This window comes from Ornithorhynchus anatinus, chromosome X1 (genome assembly GCF_004115215.2).
Source record: "Ornithorhynchus anatinus isolate Pmale09 chromosome X1, mOrnAna1.pri.v4, whole genome shotgun sequence".
Taxonomy (NCBI): Eukaryota; Metazoa; Chordata; class Mammalia; order Monotremata; family Ornithorhynchidae; genus Ornithorhynchus; species Ornithorhynchus anatinus.
In genome coordinates, this window is record NC_041749.1 from 119,482,862 (window position 1) to 119,501,890 (window position 19,029).

The window sequence follows — 19,029 nt, forward strand, 5'->3', positions numbered from 1 at the left end:
GACCCATCTAGAGTTTTCCGTGAGGTAGAAAGCAGCGGGAGAAGCAGCATGATCTTTAGTAGAAAGAACCTGGGCCTGGGTTTTAATTCTGACCCAGCCAATGGCTTGCTGTGTGACCTTGGGCAAGTCACTTCATGCCTCTGGGACTCAGTTTCCTCATCTGTCAAATGGGGATGAAATTCCTGTTCTATCTCCTTCTCTAAGAGCCCAATGTAGGACAGGGACTATGTCTGACCTCATTATCTTATAGCTAACCCAGAGTTTAGTACAGTGCTTGACACATGGTAAGTGCTTAATAAATATCAAGACAATTATTAAAGGCCCAGCAAAATCCTGAAAATTTCCTGGCCAGTGTGGATGGCAAATATCAAGGCAATCTAGTGCTGGGTCATGGGGCTTCATGGACACTGGGGTGGATACAAGCAAATCAGATTGGACACTGTCCCTGTCCCACGTGGGGCTCACGGTTTCAATCCCCATTTTACAGATGAGGGAACTGAGGCCCAGAGAACTGAAACGACTTATCCAAGGTCACACAGCAGACAAGTAGCGGAGCCGGGATTAGAACCCATGAACTTCTGACTCCCAGCCCTGTACTCTATTCATTCAATAGTATTTATTGAGCGCTTACTATGTGCAGAGCACTGTACTAAGCGCTTGGGATGAACAAGTCGGACTCTATGCACTAATAATAATAATAATGATGGTATTTGTTAAGCATTTACTATGTGCCAAGCATTGTTCTAAGCACTGGGATAGATACCAGGTAATCAGATTGTCCCACATGGGGCTCACAGTCTTAATCCCCATTTTACAGACGAGGGAACTGAGGCACAGAGAAGTGAAGTCACTTGCCCAAGGTCATACAGCTGACAGGTGGCGGAGCCAGGATTAGCACCCACGACCTCTGACTCCCAAGCCCGGGCTTTTTCCACTAAGCCATACTACTTCTCTGTAATGGTGGTGATAATGCTATAATGATGATGATGATGATAGTAATGGCTCTCTAATAATGATGATGCCAATTATGATAAGTCTATGTGTTTATGCCCACAGTGAGGTCAGGGCTGTGGATCACATATTGGCCTCTTAAGCAAAATACACACACCCATAGGTGAGTTTCATTGTCTCCTTGGAGTAGAAAGTAGTACATAGTAGTGCTATCTTCCTTGGACAGCACACAGGCTTTACAAAGTTGTACTCCTTGTGGACTCAGCTTGGATTTAAACAACAAGCAGATGACTGTGTTCTTCATTTCTTCTTAAGAAAATCAGTCAATCGATGGTATTTATTGAGCTCTTCCTATCTGCGAAGCGCTATAGTAAGCGCTTGGGAGAGTATGATGCAACAGAGATAGCCGACACGTTCCCTGCCCACAGTGAACTTACAGTCCAGAGGAGATGTGATTTCAGAAGGACTTTGAAGATGGGGAGAGCAGCAACCAGATCAATCTACGATACTTAAGTAGTGCTTACTGTGTGAAGAATGAGAGAATCTCCAGGCAGTGGGGAAGATGTGAGCAAGAGGTCGGGAGTGGGAGAGACAAGAGGGGACCAGTGAGAATCTTTATGTTCGGTGGGTGGATTGCTCAAGCCAAATGGAGAGAAAGAGCCAGTGAGAAACCCAGGGGACTTTCAAAGGAGAAGACTCTGTGAAAGATGTTTACTAGTACCAATAGCTGCCTGCAATAAACCTAGCTTTATGTCTCTATTTACATATTAATTGTAATTCAACTGTGCCATAATTAAAAAAGCCCAATACACTGTTGAATCCAAACACCAATTGCATAAGCAATAAGCATAGGACATATGAGGCTTAGAGTTGGGTTTACTTAAAATGCAGTGATAGACTGTGCCTCCAGATTTTATTTATGTGTTGTTTCAATTTAAATGATTGATTTATTATTTCTCATAAATTGTTATGAGGATAGTTCTTGCAGTGAGATTTTTTTCATTCCATGAGAAAGAAGCTTGGAAGCAGCCCCTGGGGCAACGTGAAGGAACAGGATTTTTTTTTCTTTTGAGAGAATAAGGGAGAAGGTTGCACACTCGCACAAACACACACACACACACACCAGTCAGTCACTTTTCCCAGTCAGCCAAGTGCTGTGGTCTAACACTTAGCCTGAAGTCAACTCAACCCAGAAATGAACACAATCCCTGACTTCAACAACAGAAATAGTAATGATTTTATTTGGCTGCTGAAGGAACGAACCCAGCCCTCAGTGCCATTTTTCACTCAGTGAACTTCTTCCTTCCTAATTGCCTCTTGACCCCGGACCACGATTCTGGGCCCTAGGGTTTCTCCACCCACGGAAGGCCACTGGGCCACGGCGAGCATTTCTTCGAGGGAAGAATCTTGAGCGCTGTGGGAAAAGCAGAAGAGTTTGCATCTGGGGAAGGCACAGATCCATTAGCGTGATTTTCACCCGTTTCCTCCCCTGAAAAATGCAGGTAATACCCATGCTTCTTGCCAACCCCCTTAGATTATGTGAGCTGTGGGGGATAGGGACTGGGTTCAAACAGTCAATTTACCAATCAGAGATATTTACTGAGCATATATTGTATACAGAGCACTGTAGTAAGCACATGGGAGAGTATAGTATAACAGAATTGGTAGACCCAATCCCTGATAATGATAGTGATAAGAATAATGATAACAATATTTGTTAAGTGCTTACTATGTGCCAAGCACTGTACTAAGCACTGAGGTAGATACAAGATCATCAGGTCCCACATGGGGTTCACAGTCTAAGTAGGAAGAAGGAGGATCCGATCCCTGTTTTACAGATGAGGTAACCGAGGCACAGAGAAGTTAAACGACTTGCCCAGGATCATGCAGCCTACAGATGGCAGAGCTGGGAAAAGAACCTAGGGCCTCTGACTCTCAGGCCCGGGTTCTTTCCACTAGGCCACACTGCTTCCCTGTCAACAAGGAGCTTAGAGTCTGATCTGTTTATCTTGTATAACCCAGCTCTGCCGCTTTCCAGTTGTGTGATCTTGGGCAGGTCATTGAACTTCTCTAGGCCTTAGTTTCTTCCTCTGCCCAGTGGAGATTAAATCCCAGTTCTCCCTCCTACTTAAACTGTTAGCCCCATGGGCCACAGGGACTGTGCCCGATCTGACTGCTAATCTAACCTGAATCTAACCCAACCCCTCTGATTTCAGGTGCACATCTTCCCAAGCTCACATATTCCATGTTCTCAGCTATTGTTACTTTGGAGCCTTCCACCTTCAAATTTCAATAGATGGCCCCTGTTCTGGAGTGGAGTGGGAGTGGTTGACCCTCTTTGTCTTTCCAAGCATAAGAATCCTATCCTTTTCAACCTATCCTCATCCTGTCCTTCCTACCCATAGTCAGCACATGTTCATTCCCCTGTATATTAAAGTCCTTGGTTGGATTACTCTAACTGTATGTAATAACAACAGAGGCATTTGTTAAGTTCTTACTATGTGCCAGGCACTGAACTAAGCACTGGAGCAAAGGCCCTGTCTCACATGGGACTCACAGTCTCAATTCCCATTTTACAGATGAGGTACCTGAGGCCCAGAGACGTGAAGTGACTTGCCCAAGGTCACACAGCAGACAAGTGGCGGAGCCAGGATTAGAACCCACTAACGTCTGACTCCTAGGCCTGTGCTCTATCCCCTACGCCAATATCTTTCATTCAATCGTACTTATTGAGCACTTACTTTGTGCAGAGCACTGTACTAGCACTTGAAATGTACAATTCGGCAAGAGAGAGAGACAATCCCTGCCCAACAACGGGCTCACAGTCTATGTCTGTCTTCCTCCATTAGAGTGAAATCTTCTTGTGGTTAGGAAATGTGACTCTTCTTTGTTCGGCCCTTCCCAAGTGCTTAGTACAGCTAAGTGGGGCCTAGGACAAGTCATTTCACTTTCTGTGCCTCAGTTACATCATCTGTAAAATAGGGATTGAGTCTACAAGCCCCACGTGGGAACGGAACTGTGTCCAACTTGATTTGCTTGTATCCGTATCTTGGCTTGTGCCTGGCTCATTGTAAGAGCTTAACAAATAGCACAATTATTATCATTATTATTACAGTGCATTGCCCCCTAGGAGGACTAAATAAATACCACTATTACTATTTTACTACTACTATTTACTACTCCCATTTATTACTACTACTGCCCAAGTGCCACGGGGACCTCACAGTCTCCCTCTTCCCGACGATAGGCTTCAGTACTGGTGGCATTTCAGGTAAGGGCATAACATGGGTTTGTATTGATTGGTGATATTATGTCTTTGGTTTGATTTTCTAGCCCCTTCCATTCAGCTTATTTTTTTGGCTGCCACCACCCCCTGAAATGAGGAAAGTCTCATTCCTGCAGAAACTCATGATTCGTGTGGACTTTTTAATCTATTTGTAAGAAGGACATATTCTTTTCAGTCTTAAGCGTATAAAAGACTGGGTGTCAGAAACCTGGGCAGCATTCAGCGATTTCTTTAGTAGGGGGACGATAAGCCAATTTTCTTCTTGTGAAATTTCCACTGTTTCAAAACTTGTTTTGCCACATTTTTCTAGAAATTTTGATTCATCAGCCCAGGAGATAGGCTACAGAAACCACATAATAAATTTTATGGTTGCATAATTTATGACTTCATACCCGTATCAACAGTTTTAACCTCCGCTCATATTTACATTTGCCCTCTATTTCCAAGTTTCAAATGGCCTTCCAACGGAGATTGGTTTCATGCAGAGACAGGATAGTAATCAGAAATACCTTGCTCACAATAAATCCGTCATCTTTTTCCACATTTGTGACCACAGTGCAAACAAATACATTTTTGACGGGAGTGGGGCGATGCAAAGAGTGATATTAACTGCATTTATTTTTCTATTCTTAATACCAAAGGCATTTACTGGTTGGTTTCCCGCCCCCCCCCAAAAAAAAAATTGCTAATGGCTGATAGGGTTACTAAGCACCGTGCAGGCTAAAATAACCATATTAAAACAATTTGGCCAGCAGCTGAGGTCCCTGTCAATTAACAAACACATGTGTTAGCTCCATAATTACAGCATCACAGTTGGTAATACAGCAGAGCAGAGCTAGCATTTTGGATATTAAGAGGCAAAAAAAAATTGGTCCGAATAGAGGCCCCCACATAGAGGTTTTCCGGATTTTTACTGATGTGAATGGAATAGGCTGAATTCAAGCCAGCAGACCCCCTCTCCACAATGGGTAGAGAAGCATAATTGACTGGAAATTTCAAGTCAGAGGAAATTGACATTCAGGAGGGCCGGGTGGCTCAGACAGGCCATTATCTGTAGAACCACGTAACTAACTTAGACAGAATGGGCTGCTGATTCGTGGACCAGATGCTCCAGCTATTGCCAGCAGCCTTATGTGGCTTGTGGCAAGGACGATTGGCACCGTCTGTTGAGATGCAAGAAGCAGACTGTCTTGCCTTTAGTGAGGTCTGGCTGTTTTCTCCCGTGCCTATCAGGGAATGCTGGGGAAAGCCCCCCCATTCAGAATACGGAACAGGTCCAGCCAGTGAGGAAATGAAACTGGGACTCTACAAATGTACAAATCCTCCAGACTGTAAGCTCGTCATGGGCAGGGAATGTGTCTATTCATTGTTATATTCTACTCTCCCAAGCACTTAGTAGGGTGATTTAAACACAGTAAGCCCTCAATCAGTACGACTGAATGAATCTCTCCAGATCACCCCTGCGACAGCTCCCTCATCCTGATGTATTACACTCTCCCAAGTGCTTAGTATAGTGCTCTTCACATAGTAAGCACCCAATAAATACCGTTAATCGATTGATTGATTGATTGAAGTCTGGAAGCTCCCTATGAGCCAGGATTGTGTCTGCCTACTCTCTTGTATCGTACTCGTCCAAGAGTTTAGTCTAGAGCTCTTCGTGCAGTAACCTCTCAGTAATTACTGTTGATTGATTGATTGAGTCATTCATTCATTCAATCGTATTTACTGAGCACTTACTGTGTGCAGAGCACTGTACTAAACTCTTGGGAGAATACAATATGACAGAGTTGGTAGACACGTGGCCTAATGGAAAGAGCACAGGCCTTGGGAGACAGAGGACCTGGGTTCTAATACCACTCTGCCAAATGCTGCTGTGTGACCTTGGGCACGTCACTTAATTTCTCTGGGCCTCAGTTTTCTCAAATGTAAAATGGGCATTCAATGCCTGTTCTTGCTCCTGCTTCAGAAGGTGAGCCCCCATGAGGGACAGGGACTGCATCTGACTTAATTAACTTGTATCTACCCCAGTGCTTAGAACAATGTTTGACACATAGTTAGCACTTAACAAGTACCATAAAACAAACAAGCAAACAACAGGCTTTCAATCTGGAGGATCTTTATGGTTCCTTGAATATTTACTCAGGAAAATTACTCTGGCACTCAGAAGGGCCTGGGTTCCAATCCCAGTTTCACCACTTGTCTGCTATGTGATCTTGGGAAAGTCATTTCACTTCTCTGTGCCTCAGTTACCTCATCTGGAATATGGGTATTAAGACTGTGAGCCCCATGTAAGACATGGGACTGTGTCCAACCTGATTATCTTGTATCTACCCCAGTACTTAGTACAGTGCCTGGCACATAGTAAGCTTTAAAAATAAGATTAAAAAAAAAAGAAAAAAAGAATGATAAAAGAACTCAATTTTGAGGGGGAATTGAGACTCATGGCCACTAGGGGGAAGTAAATTATGTCCTGGAACCCTGCAAAAGACTCTGTTCAACCTACAATTGCTGTTCGACAGAAGCCAGTACCTGGATCACAGAATCTTCCCTGCCCTTTTCAAGCACATTCTGCTCTTTTTCTCTGTGGGGCAAAGTAACAGATGGTTCCTGACCCTTGGCTTTAATGCACTTGATCAGCTCTTATCCACCTACTTTTCCACTCTCTTCTCCCTCTCCACTCTTTTCTCCCACTACAGCCCAGCTCATACACTTCATTGCTCCCAAGCCAATCTACTCATAGTGTATCATTTTCTTCTCTCTCTCTGCTGACTGACCTCTTGCTTAGATCCTCCCTCCTGGCTGGAACCTCCTCTCCTTTCTCTTGAGACAGACCACCACTTTCCCCATCTTCAGGGCCCTTCTGAAATCACATCTCCCCCAGAAGACCTTCTCTGATTGATTTATCATCTCCTTAACTCATATCCCCATATTGCTACTTCAGAACTTCACCACCTAAGCACTGGGGTATTTACACTCCGCTAGAGTACATATCTGTATACTATATTACTTTCCCCTACATGTAATTCATGTTAGCATCTGTATCCCCTGCTAAATTGCGAGACACTTCAGAATGGGGAGAATGCCTACTAATTCTCTTGTTCTCTTCCCAAGTGCTTATTACAGCGCTCTACCCAGGGAAAGCCCTCGATAAGTACTATTGGGTGATCCAGACTAAGCCCCCCTTTCCTCAGCTCTCCCTCCCTTCCGCGTCACCTCGACTGGCTCCTTTTGCCCTCCCCCCAGACCCCACAGCAATTATGTATATATGTATGTACATAAGTATATTAAGGGAAGCAGTGTGGTTTAGTGGAAAGAGCATGGGTTTGGGAGTCAGAGGTCATGGGTTCTAATCCCGGCTCTGCCACTTGTCAGACGTGTGTCTTTGGACAAGTCACTTAACTTCTCTGTGCTTCAGTTACCTCATCTGTAAAATGGGGATTAAGACTGGTAGTCCCACATGGGACAACCTGAGAACCTTGTATCTACCCCAGAACTTAGAACAGTGCTTGACACATTGTAAGCGTTTAACAAATACCATCATAATTATAATTCTATTTATATTGATGCCCATTTATTTGTTTTGGTGTGTATATATCTATAATTCTATTTGTTTATATTGATGCCTCTTTACTTGTTTTGATGTCTGTCTCCCCCTTCTAGATTGTAAGCCTGGTGTGGGCAGGGACTGTCTCTCTTTATTGCTGAATTATACTTTCCAAGTGCTTAGTACAGTGTTCTGCACACTGAAACACTCAATAAATACGAATGAATGAATGAATGAATCCATCCTGAAGTTCCTCTTCTTTTTCCAAGGAAGCATATGGATTGATGGATCGAGCCACAGCCTGAAGTCAGGAGACCCAGGTTTGAGTCCCAGCTCTGCCTCTGACCTGCTTCATGAACTTGGACATGTCACTTTAACCTCTCTGGGTCAAAGTTTCCACATCTGTGCACTGGGGATAAGATATCTGCTTTGCTTATACTTTAGGTTGTGAGACAGGGTCTATGTCCAATCTGATTATTTTGAATCTCCCCCACTGCATAGCACAGTGCTTGGTATCCAGTAAGCACTTAATAAACACTATCATTATTAGGCACAGGACTCAGTGGGCAAGTCGGGCAAACAGCAGAGCAGAGCAGTGGAAGAATCTAAGAAATATCAGGGGCCCCCAGTGGATCTCTGCATTGAACTGTAAGGTCTGTCGGTGGGCCGTATCTGAAATATGGCATTTATTAGGTGTTTGCTATGTGCTAGACCCTGGGGTTGATCCAAGGTCCCTATATTTTAGCACCATTGACAGATGGAGGAAAATACCCCTTATCCTGCCCCACTAGGTTCCCCCATTTCTCAGATGAGGAAACTGAGGCCCAGAGGGGATTGCCGAGGGTCGTCCAACAGGCCAGCTGCAGGGTTGGGACTCAAACCCAGGTCTCGTGACTTCCAGTCCTCTGCTCTTTCCACTCGACCACACCGCCTCACAATGAAACCAAAAGTTAAGAAGCCATTGACACAGCATGAAAATACAGTATTGGATTTTTTAAAAGCTAAATATGGAGGGAATTAAACCGGAGTTAAAGAAAATTGATTGGACTCAACCGTTGCTTAGGAAATGTACTGTGGAGAAGGATGCAATATTTAAACAACAGATAGGGGTGAGCAATCCATAATCACTCAAGTAAAATCTGAATGCCAATAAGTAAAATGGAAACCAGCATGTTCTCCAAAAGACCGAACACACGGAGACCAGAAACCTAAACTTAAACAGTTATAAAGTGCTCAGAAGGCTGATAATGATGATCATTGCTTTAGACTCAGCCATTCAATCACATTTATTGAGCACTTACTGTGTGCTAAGTGCTTGGGAGAGTGCAAAATAATAGCAGACACCCTGAATCTCAAAATAATTTCCAGAAATAGTGGAAAGTCCCAGGTCTAGGGCAAGAGGAAACAAATCGGTTTCCTCCCTGGCTGTCCGTGATGAAGTCTGTTTTCCCTCGATCCCACTTTGTAAATTACCAATGCTTAACCTTTGGTCTGCACTTCATGTAACCACTTTCCCTCATTTAATGGTTAGCCTATATATTAAGCGTTTCCTATGAGAAGTGGCGGTGCCTACTGGAAAGAGCAGGGGCCTGGGAGTCAGAGTAACTGGGTTCTAATCCTGACACCATTTGCTGCATGACCTTAAGCACACTGCTTCTCTGTGCCTGTTTCCCCTCCTGTAAAATGGAGACTCAGTACCCGTTCTACCTCCCCTTTGGACTGGGAGGCCCGATGTGCACAGGATAGAGATCCTATCTGCTCGGCACACAGTAAGCACTCAAGAAATTGATTGATTGGTTGATTGATTCCTTACATTGTTTCTGCCCCAAAACTTGCTACATTGCTTAGCACATTTGAAGTGCTTAACAAATGCCATTATTATTATTATTATGTGCCAAGCACTGTGGTAAAGACAAGATGATCCAAAAAGACACAGTCCCCATCGGGGCAGTTTAAGAGGAAGGGAGAGCACATATCTTATCTTCATTTTACAGATGAAATCCCTGAGGGCCAGAGAAGTGAAGTGATTTGCCCAACGTCACGGAGTGGGCAAGTGGCAGAGCCGGGATTAAAACCTAGGTCTCCTGACTCCCAGGCCCAAGCTCTTTCCACTAGGCCATGGGGCCTCCATTGCATATTCCTCATGAGCCTCCTGAGGATTCAGTTGTCTGTGGTTTCACTTCATTTCATTTGTCTCTGCATCTATAGTGTGTAGAGCTCTGGCTGGGGACCTATAATGAGTATTGCTATTGTATTTGTTATTATGGTATTTGTTAAGCTCTGAGTAGAGGGCCTGGAACATATAAGTGCTTAACCAATACCATTATTATTAGTAGTAGTAGTAGTATTAAGTGCTTACTGTTTGTCAAGCAGTGTTTTATGTGCTGGGTTAGATAGAAGGTAGGAGATCAACAATATGAACATCCTGGAATAGGAGCTTGGGAGACTCCAATAGAAGTAGCAGACACACTTCCTGCCCTCAAACGTTTTCCCATGCAGAAAAATGAAAGAAATGACCAAGGAAAGACTAGACCGTAAGCTCCTTATTGTTTTCTTCCCAAGCACTTAGTATGGTGATCTGCATGCAGTAAGTACTCAATACATTTCACTGATTGATTGATCGATAAAAAGAGTTAGCCAATCAATCAAATCAGTCAATCAGTCAATCGAATCACTATCTTCCTGAGGACTAAGGATGGCTACTGTGGGATGATCTGATGCAGAGGGCTGGGTTTCCAGGAGGGCTTTGAGGGTGGGTCTATTTATCAAGAATGGCCTCCCCAAGATTGCCAGATTCTGGAGGGCAAAGACCAGGTTTGTTTAGCTCTTTGCACAGGGCCTATTCATGATTAGTAAATCATTTCCAGAATGAACCCAATTCAATCAAAAGAGGGTGAGGAAGGGGTTCTGCTGATTACCATTTTAGGCGACATTCCTATCAACGTCCACGCTACAGTCCTGCCGAATCTAATGTTTCAGGACCCAGCTAGCAAGGACAAGCTTGAAAATCTTTCTTGACAGTAATCTCCGGTTCTTCTTCGTTGCCGTGGAGCCTGAGAGCATCTTAATTAAATCAAGTTTGAGTCTTTCTCGAATGCATTGGATAATAAAAGAACTACCCGGTTAGGAAACTGGGAACTTTCTTGTTTTAGATTTCAAAGTGCTGTTTGTCACGACTGGAGAGTCAGGACCCTCAATACTGAAAAATGCCAGTTCTGTTGAAACTCCAGATTGGCAGTTGATTATGTTTTTTGGCAGATAGCACTTTCCCCCACACTCTCCCAATGTAGAAGGTTTTTAAAAATTTGAATTTAATTCGTAATTCTAATGTGGTGCTCTATATGTTTTCATGGACGACAGCCTTGAAGCAGTGTGGTACAAGTTGAAAAAGCACAAGCCTGGCAGTCAGAAGGCCTGGCTTCTAATCCCGGCTCTCCACTTGCCAGCTGTGTGACTTCAGGCAAGTCACTTCACTTCTCGGTGCCTCAGTTCTCCCGTTCTCCCTCCCACTTAGATTGTGAGCCCCACGTGGGGCAGGGACTGTGTCCAACCTAATTAACCTATATCTACCCCAGGACTTAGAACGGTGTTTGATACCTAGTGAGTGCTTAACAAATACCATAAGAAAAGGTAGAGGGCAATCTGAATGAACATGTCTGGAGGAACCCCCACCCAAATCTATGAAATCCTTGATCCACAAAAACAAAGGTCACAGTTGCCATCATCACCATCACTGATATTTGTTGAGCACCTTGTAAGTAGAGCACTGTTCTGCGAACCTACTGGGCACAGAGCACTGTAGTAAGGGCCTTCAGTGCTTAGAACAGTGCTTGGCATATAGTAAGCACTTAACAAATACCATCATTATTACTATTCTGTGCACAGAGTACTGTTCAGGGGGCCTTCTGTGTGCAGAGTGATTAACTTGGCAGTTGAATAAAAGTAAAGACAGGGTCCCGGCCCACGAGGTGTTTATCACTGAATTGGGGTGGGAGTAGGGAGGCAGAGATGAGAAAAAGTGTGAGGTCATGCACTCAGGGTTGGAATGCACACAGCCCAAATGCAGGATGAGAAGGGTTTTTTTGTAAGTGGCAACAAAATGCAAAAAACAGGAGGAGGAGGAGAAGGATTTATTGAATGAATCCTTGTTGTCTCCCAGTCTATTAGGCACTTGGGAAGTACAGAATAACAGTGTACTCACTGTTAAGTGCTCACTATATGCCAGATAGTGTACTAAGTGCTGAGGTAGATATGGACTACTCAGGTTGGACTGAATCACTATCACACAAGGGGCTCACAGTCTTAATCCCCATTTCAAAAATGAGGTAACTGAGGCCCAGAGAAGGTAAGAGACTTGCCCGATCCAGTCATACAGCAGACAAGCAACAGAACTAGGATTAGAACCTAGGTCTTCTCACTCCCAGGCCTCTCTTCTGCTAAGGTTTGGCAGTGATAGATACAGCCCCTCCTTAACACCCGTGTAATAATAATAACTGTGGTATTTGTTGAGTGCTTCTGTGTGTCAGGCACTGTACTAAGATCTGGGGTGGATATAAACAAATTGGGTTTGGACACAGTCCCTGTCCCACGTGGAGCTCATAGTCTCAATCTCCATTTTCCAGATGAGGTAACTGAAGCACAGAGAAGTGAAGTGACTTGCCCAGGGTCACATAGCAGAAGTAGCAGAACCGGCATTAGATTCCATGACCTTCTGACTCCTAGACCCGTGCTCTATCCACCATGCCATGATATAGGTGGACTCAATTTTTGAGTTCCTTGGGTTGTAATGTCTGTTTAATGTCTGCCACTCCCATTAGAGTGTAACCCCCTTTTGGGAAGAGGACCTGTCACGTCTTTAGTCTGTACATCCTGGGCAATTAGTACAGTGCACTCTGCACGTAGGAGCTAGATTATTATTATTAATGGAGCAGCTACTCTTACTATTACTGCTGCTGCTGCTGCTCCTATTTCTACTGCTACTGCTACTCTAAATCAATCAATCGATTATATGTATTGAGCACTTAATGCCCACACAGATACACACACACACAAAACAGAGGAAAATGAATATTCTAATCCCTCAATTCCATGCTTTTCCTCCCCTCTGAAAGGAAGGACTGACCCGAATGAGGAATTAACAGGATCGTATCCAAACCGAATACAAATGACTGCTTCTCCAACAGGGAAATTCACACCTCAAGGAGCCCTGCTGGTGCCCTTCTCCAGAGCTTGGATCTGGAAATACCCTGGACGAGACAGAGGACGAGCGGAGGCCAGGAGGAGACGGCATCCTTGCTGCTAGGAACACAAACAGTCGTTTCCCTGCCCCAGGTGGAAAGATGACAACCCACAACCCCAGAGCCTGGATGAGTGCTCTCTTCCTGTGGTGCTCAGAGAAGTGGAACAAATGAATATGACAAGTAGGGGAAATCTTCATTACCATTTGGAGCAGTTCCTTTAACTTTCCGTGTGTCCCACCTAGCCTTCTGTGATTTGGCCTTGAACTGCGATCGTGCAGCACGTTGGCTCGAAAAATCCCACCTTCACCGTGGTAGGAACAGTTCACATTTGCTTGCCTAAGAGGGTCAGAGTCTGGCAGAATCTGCTATTACTTTGACATAGACAGCAGACCAGGGAGAAGGAACCATGAGACTATAAGCCAATGCGCTATTAGTATTATTATTGGTAATATTAAAGAAAAGTAACTTAACCAATATCATAATTATGAATATTAATAACCATGATGATGATCATTAGTTTTTAAAAGTGCTTACTATATGCCACTGCTTCGCCAAGTGCTGGGGTAAATACAATTCAATCAGAGATGACACATTCCTTGTCCCACAGGGGACTCACAGTCTAAAGGACCAGGACATAGGTTTGCATTCCCTATTTTAGTAATGAGGAAAATGAGGCCCGGAGAAGTTAGGTGACTGGTCTAAGGTCACACAGCAGGTCAGGGGAAGAACCAGAATTAGAATCCCGTACTCACCTGGGTTCCTGAGTCTGAGTCTTGTATTCTTTCTACTGATCGGCGCTGCTTCTTTGTACTTTATGCTATTTATTTGTATTTACTCAATTATATTAATAGTGTGTATGCTGAGTGTAGAGCACTGCATTAGGGGCACTGGAGAGTATTGGGTGGCATCTCCCATCAAGCCTCAGTCTGGAGGCTTTGTGGAGAAATTGATTTCAGTCTTAGTAGGTTGGTGCAGGGAAACTCACACTCCCTTGTCCCCAGGGAAGCAGAAAAGAGGAGGACCCTGCCCTTGAGGAACTTCTGGTCTAACAGCACCATAGGCAGTTACAGATTGGATGCCGACAATGGGGCACAAGAGGACAATGCAGATGCAACTGCGTGATCTGACCAAACAAATCAACCAGTGAACCAATAAGCTGATATACAGCTGCTAAGAATGGCCGGTTGAATGACCCTGCTTAGGGAGGTGGAGATGAGGACCTGGCTTCTTTGTAAGGTTTTGAAGGTAGGGAGGGATGTGGTTTGGCAGATGGGAGTAGGGGAGGGAGATCCACACAAGGGGTCAGAGACAAATGGAGAGACTGAAGTAGAGTGACAGGGTTTGCTTGGGAGGAGTGAAGAGGGAAGTGGAGTGTAGCTGGAGAACAGCATGGAAAGACAGTCAGTACATCAGTCAATCGTATTGATTGAGTGGTTACTGTGTGCAGGACACTGTACTAAGCGTTTGGGGGTGTAAAATAAAACAGTGAATGTACAAATTCCCTGCCCACAATGAGCAATGAGCTTCCAGTCTAGAGGGGGAGACAGACATTAGTATGAATACATTTCAGATATAAGCAAGGAATTACAGAAATAATAATTAAATTACAGATATGAAGGCGTTTCTGTTTGGTGCAGAGAGAAACGTGGAACCATTGGCAGCTTTTTTGAGGAGGACAGTGATTGACTGTCATAGCTGTGACAGCATTTTTGGAAATTGATCTGGGCAGCAGCACATAGGACAGACTGCAGAGGGGACAGGCTGGAGGCAGAGGCACCAGAAAGAGGGCTGGGTGATCACGAGGAGTGCTGCCATTAACTACTGCCATCAGGGTCTACTATTCATTCATTCAATCGTATTTATTGAGTGCTTACTATGTACAGAGCACTGTACTAAGCATTTAGTCTACTTCATGTAGAATGTGTGTTCATGCCTAGGTGGAGAAGGCATCTACTTATTCTACTGTCCTCTCCCAAACGTTTAGCACTTTGCTCTGTGCACAGTAGACTGTGAGCTCCTTGAGGACAAGAAACATGTCTACTAACTCTTCTGAGATTCTCCCAAGCACTCAGAACGGGCAGTACCACACAGAGCAGTAGAATAAATGCCATCAATCAATCGATTGACTCCCATCACCCCTTCTCCATTGAGAATGTTGTTCTATGCAAAAACTTTAAAAGTAAGAAAGGATTGCCACCGAGAAAATCATAAAGTAAGGATTCTTGGACAGAGGAAAATGAGCTTGTAGTTATTTGGATCAGAAAATAATTTGCTCAGAGTGTGTAGAACAAATTCTCTCAAGCTCTCGGGCTTATATTTACCTGCCAGTAAATAAGATGAACAGGCTACCAGAATGTGAACTTGAGAAACACAGTGTGAATCAGAGTAGGCAGGGTTATTGCTTTCCAAGGCACTGGACTGACTAGACATAGCATACTATACCTGGCATTTGTCACTTTCTCAGGAGGGATGATAGTCTGAGTAAGTTAAATGAGATCAGGCTTTGGAGATTGTAGTTGTGAAAGAAGAACGCTAAAAGTTCTGCTTATGTTCCCTTGGAGAGAACAGAGCCTTGAATTGCTGCTCGGATCCCCAGATTTTTGTCATCAGCACGATGCTTATCGTTTTTTGCCCTTTTTTAATGTAATTTCTTCTTTTTTTTGACACTGGACCAATATGCCACCTCTCTCACCAGCTGCTCCAACTGGGATGCGCTACGCAATGGGCCCAACTACCACGTGCTCTCTTGAATCCTCTGTCAGAGAGAGTTTTCCACATGCTGTCCTCCCATGTCTTGAGAGAAATCCACTTTCATTAACCCAGAAAAGGGAACACATCTCACTAGCTCACTGTGGGCCGTTAATGTGTCTACCAACTTGGTTACAGTGTACTTTCCCAAATGCTTAGCACAGTGCTCTGTCCACAGTAAGTGCTTAATAAATACTACTGATTGATTGATCTATAAGAAGGAGCATCATTCCCAAAACTCTGTCAGCAACTGGCTGGAAGGACAGGGGCCTCACTCTTGCCTATTAGTCCTACGTTCTGAGGAGTGAGGCTGAGTCAGTCAGTCAGACAATCGTATTTACTGAGAGCTTACCGTATGCACAGCATTGTACGAAGCTCTTGAGAGAGTACAATCTAACAATAAACAGACACATTCCCGGCCCACAACAAGCATATAGTTCTAGAGGGGAAAAAGATCCTAGAATCAGCATGGTAACCCCTCAGGTTAACTACTCACCAGTTGAAACAACAGTGTCAGACCTGCCTCCCAAAGGAGTTGAATCTGGTAAATAGCCATCTTGAAATCAGAAAAGTCAGAAAGGTTAGTCGCGAGACCCTTGTCTCTGTAATCTCCCACTTCCCCTTCATGATCTTCCTAACTGTCCCTCTGGTTGCCATGCCCCCAGGCTCGACCTTTAACTCTCTCCTTAGGCCCCCTGTTCCTCCCCCTCCCCCATCTCTCACCCCCAATGATCTGGCCACCTATTTCCTCACGAAAATCAACACGATCAGGTCTGAGCTCCCCAAAGTCACCCCTCCGCCTCTCCCCTCCCCCCCACCAACCCCCTCCCCTACTTTCCCATCCTTCCCTGCAGTATCCTCAGAGGAGATCTCCTCCCTCCTCGCAAGTGCCACCCCCTCCACCTGCGCCTTGGACCCCATTCCCTCTCACCTTATTAAAACCATCACCCCTGCCCTCCTACCTTCCTTAACTTCTATTTTTAACCACTCAATCTCCAAGGGCTCCTTCCCCTCTGCCTTCAAACATGCCCACGTCTCCCCCATCCTAAAAAAACCCGCTCTTGACCCCACTTCCCCCTCCAGTTATCGCCCTATCTCCCTACTACCCTTCCTTTCCAAAATCCTAGAACGAGTCGTCTACAATCGATGCTTAGAATTCCTTAACTCCCATTCTCTCCTGGACCCCCTCCAATCTGGCTTCTGTCCCCTCCACTCTACCGAGACTGCTCTCTCTAAGGTCACCCATGACCTCCTTCTTGCCAAATCCAATGGCTCCTACTCCATTCTAATCCTCCTTGACCTCTCTGCTGCCTTTGACACTGTCGACCATCCCCTCCTCCTCCATACCTTATCTCACCTTGGCTTCACGGACTCTGTCCTCTCCTGGTTCTCCTCTTACCTCTCTGGCCGGTCATTCTCGGTCTCCTTCGCTGGAGCCTCCTCCCCCTCCCATCCTTTAACTGTTGGAGTTCCTCAAGGGTCAGTTCTTGGCCCTCTTCTGTTCTCCATTTACACTCACTCCCTCGGTGAACTCATTCGCTCTCACGGCTTTGACTACCATCTCTACGCAGATGACACACAGATCTACATCTCCGCCCCTGTCCTCTCCCCCTCCCTTCAGGCTCCAGGACGTCTCCACCTGGATGTCGGCCCGCCACCTAAAACTCAACATGAGCAAGACTGATCTCCTCATCTTCCCTCCTAAACCCGGTCCTCTCCCAGACTTCTCTATCACCGTGGATGGCACGACCATCCTTCCCGTCTCTCAGGCCCACAATCTCGGTGTCATCCTTGACTCGTCTCTCTCGTTCACCCCATACATCCTATCCGTTACCAAGACCTGCCGGTTTCACCTCTACGATATCGCCAAGATCCGCCCTTTCCTCTCCACCCAAATGGCTACCTTACTGTTACGGGCTCTCGTTATACCCCAGCTAGACTACTGTGTCAGCCTTCTCTCTGACCTCCCTTCCTCCTCTCTCGCCCCGCTCCAGTCTATTCTTCACTCCGCTGCCCGGCTCATCTTCCTGCAGAAACAATCTGGGCATGTCACTCCCCTTCTTAAACAACTCCAGTGGTTGCCTATCAACCTCCGCTCCAAACAAAAACTCCTCACTCTAGGCTTCAAGGCTCTCCATCACCTTGCCCCTTCCTACCTCTCCTCCCTGCTCTCTTTCTACCACCCACCCCGCACGCTCCGCTCCTCTGCCGCCCACCTCCTCACCGTCCCTCGGTCTCGCCTATCCCGCCGTCGACCCCTGGGTCACGTCCTCCCGCGGTCCCGGAACGCCCTCCCTCCTCACCTCTGCCAAACTGATTCTCTTTCCCTCTTCAAAACCCTACTTAAAACTCACCTCCTCCAAGAGGCGTTCCCAGACTGAGCTCCTCTTCTCCCTCTACTCCCTCTGCCATCCCCCCTTTACCTCTCCACAGCTTAACCCTCTTTTTCCCCTTTTCCCTCTGCTCCTCCACCTCTCCCTTCCCATCCCCACAGCACTGTACTCGTCCGCTCAACTGTATATATTTTCGTCACCTTATTTATTTTGTTAATGAATTGTACATTGCCTTGATTCTATTTAGTTGCCATTGTTTTTACGAGATGTTCTTCCCCTTGACTCTATTTATTGCCATTGTTCTTGTCTGTCCGTCTCCCCCGATTAGACTGTAAGCCCGTCAAACGGCAGGGACTGTCTCTATCTGTTGCCGACTTGTTCATCCCAAGCACTTAGTACAGTGCTCTGCACATAGTAAGCGCTCAATAAATACTATTGAATGAATGAATGAATTACAAATACCCCATGATCCCTGACTCTTGTCTCTTCCTGTGTTACCCTCAGACCCAGGGATGTCTAGCTCTCTATCTCCTTTCTCTGTGATCCAGGATCTATAACTCTCACCTCCATGAGTCGCATTTCCAGATTTATTCGGTTTCGGGCCTGATCTCTCTCCATCTCTGTATCTTGTCCCAGCCCTATGGCTACTTTCTGTTCCCACACTAATTCTGTTAACTGCCGCAATGACAGTTCGACTTCCGGTTTGGCCCTATCATCATTTCCTGTAATGGCCTCATCTCCACTTCCTGTTCTAGCCCCATCTCTACTTCCTATCCCAGGCCCATCAACAGTTTGTGTCCAAGCCCCAGGTCTACTTTCTGTCCCAGCTAGACCTGCACTTTCTTTTCCAGTCCCAATTTCACTCCCTGTCCCAGACCTAGCTCTACTTCCTGTCCCAACCTCATCTCTGCTCTGTGTTCCAAACCC

General features: G+C 45.4%; 1 long non-coding RNA gene across 1 annotated transcript; it reads right to left on the reverse strand.

Annotated features, from left to right (window-relative positions):
* Nucleotides 1-2,160: 2,160 nt before the first annotated feature.
* LOC103168289 lies at nt 2,161-18,817 on the reverse strand. The gene is made up of 3 exons (XR_003754699.2): nt 18,667-18,817; nt 16,266-16,325; nt 2,161-2,365 (listed from the first exon to the last, which is right to left on the reverse strand). It is a non-coding gene; the product is annotated as an uncharacterized LOC103168289 (long non-coding RNA).
* Nucleotides 18,818-19,029: the final 212 nt, after the last annotated feature.